Here is a 5,953-nt window from a genome sequence, read left to right on the forward strand (position 1 = left end):
ACCTTTTCCAATAACCAGGCCCATTTCACCTTCTCCCGCCTTGACACCCTCGTCTAAGCCCTTCCAATGGCGCGACAGCATCGTATCCTTTTCAACAATATCCGCTCCCTTCCCGCCAACAAGAACCTCTTCCTGCACACCCTTGCTACCCACCGTGTGGATGCCTTCCTCCTTAATGAAACCTTCCTCCAACCCCACCACTCCATCCACACCTCCCCCTATCTCCTCCACCGCTCCGATAATCCCCTCCCAGTTGCGCGTGGCGGAGTTGCCATTGGCCACCACCGCCAGATCCCCGTTCGGCTCCAGCCTCTCCTTCCCGACCCCACCGAACACCTGATCCTTAGTCTCTTCTTCCCCGGCCTTACCATTACCTGTGCCACCATCTATGTCCGCCCCAACGCCCCTCTTCCTTTCGACTTCCTCTCCCACATCGACCGTACCTTCTCCTCCTATGTGATCGCCGCCGACCTCAACATCCATAGTCGCTCCGCTGCCCAGTTACGGCGGTGGCATCGGTTCCTCTCCTCCCTTCAAGGCGACCTCATCCCCATCCCCCAGCACACCCGTCCCGAATCCAACTCCACTCCCGATGTTATCCTCTCCTCCCCCAACCTCCTTGGTCGCATTACGGTGGATGTCCTGGAGCCTATTGGTAGCGACCATCTCCCTGTCCTCCTCACCGTGTCAGACGGCCGTCGCCCCCGCCCCGACCCTCGTCATGACCCTCCCCCTAAGTACATCCATGACTATTCCCGTGCCAACTGGAATGCCTACCGGGATACCCTCTCCACTCAGGTCGATAGCCACCCTCTCGCCTACCGCCGTCCCGATGATGTCACCCATGCCGCCTCCTTTCTCCAGCAGACCTTGTCTGAGGCCGTGGAGGCCCACGTCCCTACTGTTGCCGTCCACCCCCACCGTCCTACCTTACCACCACAGGCCGTCCTCCTCCTCCGTGAATCCCGTCGTCTCTACCGTGCCTTCCTCCGCACGCGTGACCCGGACACCCTACGACGCCACCGGCAACTACAGCGACACATTCGAAATTTGCTCGCGGCCAAGAAACGCCGGGACTGGCGACAGACATGCACCCGTTTAAATGCTACCCTCCCTATAAACTCGTCCAAGTTCTGGACCGCCTTCCGTCGCCTTACCGGAACTAAACCCTCCCCCTACTATCCTCTTCTCCACGATGATCACCCCTTCCCTGACGCCCTTAGTAAGGCCAATCACTTTGCCTCCTACCTGTCCGATGTGTTTTCCATCCCTGATGATCCCCAGTTCGATTACTCCCTCTTCCCAGATATCCGCGATCGAACTGACACCTCTGTCCCTCCCCTCGCTCCTGGTTTCCAGTACTTGGACAACATTCCACACACGGACCTTAATGCCCCCATCACCACACAGGATCTCATCGATACACTCCGCACCAAACGCAACACCGCTCCTGGTCACGATCGTGTTACCTACCGTCACCTTCGTGAAGCTCCTGTCTCTTTTCTCTCCACCCTGGCCAGGCTCTACAATGTAGTCCTGTCCACCGGTTACTACCCCGACCTGTGGAAAACCTCCCGTATCCTCATGTTCCTCAAACCTGGCAAACCGCCGTCCGCCGTCTCCTCCTACCGTCCCATCAGCCTTACCTCGGTCTTCAGCAAGGTCCTGGAATCTATCCTCACCCGCCGCATCCACCAGCATCTCCGCCAGCACCGTCTCCTCCCCGTTACCCAGTGTGGCTTTCGGCCGTCCTTCTCTTCCGACGATCTTCTCCTTCACCTCACTCATCTCCTTTCCGAACAGCTCAATTCCCGTCGCTCCGCAATCTTCCTCTCTCTTGACCTCGAACGCGCCTATGACCGCGTATGGCATTCCGGTCTCCTCTTCAAGCTCCAAACCTTCGCCCTTCCCATTAACTACGTTCGTCTGATCGGTTCCTTTCTCTCCCGCCGTCCTTCCTATGTCACCATCCATAACACCGATTCCTACACCTTTTTCCCCTCCGCCGGTGTGCCCCAAGGCTCCGTCCTCTCCCCCCTTCTGTACTTGTTGTACACGGCGGACATGCCGCCGCCGTCACCCCCCGTCCACCTTCTCCAGTTTGCCGATGACACCGCCTTCCTTGCCCTTGCCCCCACCCTGCGACGCTCCCAACACCTTCTCCAATCCCATCTTGACCGGTTCACCGCTTGGTGCAACCAGTGGTTGCTCAAGGTCAATCCTTCCAAAACCCAGGCGATCATTGTAGGCAAAACCACTCCCTCCTTCCGCCTCCTTGATTTCTATCTCACCGTTTATGGCCGTCCCATCGCTCTCACCCCCACCCTTAAGTACCTTGGCGTCACCCTCGACCGTCGCCTCTCCTGGACTCCCCATCTCCAGACAATCCAAGCCAAGGCACGTTCCCGCCTCCGTCTCCTCAAGCTCCTTTCCGGCCGAACGTGGGGTCTGGACCCCTCCACCATCCTCCACACCTATAAGTCCCTCATCCGCCCTATCCTCTGTTACGCCCATCCCGCCTGGATCTCCGCCCCCCCTTCCTTTTATAAATCCCTCCAAATCCTTGAACGCCATGCTCTCCGCCTTGCCTATCGCATCCGTCTCCCTTCCCCCACGCGGATCCTGTATGACCTTATCCCCTTCCCCCACCTCCTCCTCTTCCTCGAAAGGCTACGCATCCTATACACCTCCCGTAAACTCGATCCTCCTCACCCGCTCGTCTCCCCGATCCTCTCCCACCCCCGCCCGCTGCCGCGCCTGTACTCCCATGTCCCACCCGGTCTCCATCTCTCCACCCTCCTTACCCTCTCCCAAGGTGGTTTCCGCCAGCTCCCTCTCCCTGATGATGTCCTCGTCCCCTCCATCTACCCCTCCTATCAACTTTGACCCTGCCCCCCGTCCCTCCTGGTGTCCTTTCCCTGCGGCACCCTCCCTCCTTTCTCTTCCCTTCCCTTCTCTCTCCTTTTCCCCCATCCCCTCCCTCCACCCCTCTTCTTCCGGGCTTCCCCTCCCCCTTCCTCCCTCCCCCCTCTTTCCCCTGCCCGTGGCGTCCCTGCTCACCCCTCTCGCTTTCCCTCTCCCCCTCCTCCTCCTCCTCCTCCTCCTCCTCCTCCTCCTCTCTTGGCAGGTCCCCGGACTCGCACACGCATCGTGAACTTTCGCGCGCCGGAGATCATCGCCCCCGGATTAGTGTCTGTGCCGTCGTGTCTGTGCCTCAGTGTTTTTCGCCGTCCACGCTCCTTCGTTCACGTGTGTCATCTACCTCGTCAGTGCTTGTGCCCAGTGCCGACGGTTTTTCTTGTTTGTTTCGTCAAGTGTGAACGGCTTCATGTTTTTTAACTATTGTATCTCCTGTTTTTTAACCGCCATTCTGTTACTTGTCTGTCTCCCTTTCTTTTTTCTTGTACTGCCTATGGCTGAAGAGCGGAGTACACTGTTCCGCTGCCAGCCCACCTTGTATGGGGTGTCCAAATTACAATAAAGAAAAAAAAAAAAAAAAAAAAAAAGAGTTATCTCCAATATGCGACATTCCCGCTGTCCCTATACATGAGCTGCGAGCTGTACCAGTTACGAGCTAGAGACGCGATCGCGTTGCTCTCTGAGCGGTCAGCTAGGAGGCGCTCCATCCATGTCGGCACCGGTGGGCGTTGCACTCGCAGTCGCAAAAACGTACGGCAAGTATATTACTCGGAAGAGTTAATGACAGTCCAAGCCCCCCTGCGTGGGGAGAGTCTTGCTAGGCCATGACCCACCGGAAGGGCGCAGCGTCCCCCACCCCAGACATGTGACGTCACACTATCGGTATTGACGACTAGACTCATTGCTCATAATCATTTGCCATACACCGGTGGAAGCTGCCGAGACGAGTAACTACATAGCGCGCTCGCCGTGTCACTAATGTACAGAGATACAACAGTGTCGACGGGAACCACATGAAACGTATACACGGCGCTGATTAGTAATAGATAGAGCCATCAGAATACAGATAATATATACAACTGTCCGTATACATACTGAAAGACTCTGCTCACAATCACAACCACACGTCAGCCACACGCTCTTATCACGCACTACTCTCTGCCTGTAACACGCACACAGACAATATGTAAGCACCAGCATGGAACAACACCCAGTGCATCCTCTCCGCCACATTAGACAATCCACACTGTCATAACCAGACTGGGAGGTCCACTCAGAAAACAGAATATCCCACCCTCCCGACAACCACCATTGCTCAGCCAAGCCACCAACACCCACACATGTCCTACACAGGGGTGCACCCAACATCACAATACTGCCTCCTCTCACAGCACACAAACAATGGCAGGAATGAAAGACACACGTCTGCCACAAGCATGGAATGAGAGCGCCGCCTGTCATGAGCCAAAGGTGCATCCTGACGTGGCAAATCAGATGATGCCGCAGGCATCCACTTACTATAATCACAATCAACAAACCGGCCGCCCCCCCCCCCCCATTAAACCTTTCCTTACAACAATGTGTACCGTAACCTAACCTATATCGTACCGTAACCTAACCTATATCGTACCGTAACCTAACCTATGTCGTACCGTAACCTAACCTATGTCGTACCGTAACCTAACCTATGTCGTACCGTAACCTAACCTATGTCGTACCGTAACCTAACCTATGTCGTACCGTAACCTAACCTATGTCGTACCGTAACCTAACCTATGTCGTACCGTAACCTAACCTATGTCGTACCGTAACCTAACCTATGTCGTACCGTAACCTAACCTATGTCGTACCGTAACCTAACCTATGTCGTACCGTAACCTAACCTATGTCGTACCGTAACCTAACCTATGTCGTACCGTAACCTAACCTATGTCGTACCGTAACCTAACCTATGTCGTACCGTAACCTAACCTATGTCGTACCGTAACCTAACCTATGTCGTACCGTAACCTAACCTATGTCGTACCGTAACCTAACCTATGTCGTACCGTAACCTAACCTATGTCGTACCGTAACCTAACCTATGTCGTACCGTAACCTAACCTATGTCGTACCGTAACCTAACCTATGTCGTACCTTAACCTAACCTATGTCGTACCTTAACCTAACCTATGTCGTACCTTAACCTAACCTATGTCGTACCTTAACCTAACCTATGTCGTACCTTAACCTAACCTATGTCGTACCTTAACCTAACCTATATTGCGCCTTAACCTAACCTATATTGCGCCTTAACCTAACCTATATTGCGCCTCAATGTAACCTATATTGCGCCTCAATGTAACCTATATTGCGCCTCAATGTAACCTATATTGCGCCTCAATGTAACCTATATTGCGCCTCAATGTAACCTATATTGCGCCTCAATGTAACCTATATTGCGCCTCAATGTAACCTATATTGCGCCTCAATGTAACCTATATTGCGCCGCAATGTAACCTATATTGCGCCGCAATGTAACCTATATTGCGCCGCAATGTAACCTATATTGCGCCGCAATGTAACCTATATTGCGCCGCAATGTAACCTATATTGCGCCGCAATGTAACCTATATTGCGCCGTAACCCAACACACGTTGGGCCTTAACCCAACACACGTTGGGCCTTAACCCAACACACGTTGGGCCTTAACCCAACACACGTTGGGCCTTAACCCAACACACGTTGGGCCTTAACCCAACACACGTTGGGCCTTAACCCAACACACGTTGGGCCTTAACCCAACACACGTTGGGCCTTAACCCAACACACGTTGGGCCTTAACCCAACACACGTTGGGCCTTAACCCAACACACGTTGGGCCTTAACCCAACACACGTTGGGCCTTAACCCAACACACGTTGGGCCTTAACCCAACACACGTTGGGCCTTAACCCAACACATGTTGGGCCTTAACCTGCTCTGTAATTGTCATACGACGCGTTAAATTAGTGTAGTGTTGCCTAACTGCAACCCCCGCAACATAGTTTGCTAC

The sequence above is a fragment of the Schistocerca americana genome, unplaced genomic scaffold (genome assembly GCF_021461395.2).
Source record: "Schistocerca americana isolate TAMUIC-IGC-003095 unplaced genomic scaffold, iqSchAmer2.1 HiC_scaffold_47, whole genome shotgun sequence".
Classification (NCBI taxonomy): domain Eukaryota; kingdom Metazoa; phylum Arthropoda; class Insecta; order Orthoptera; family Acrididae; genus Schistocerca; species Schistocerca americana.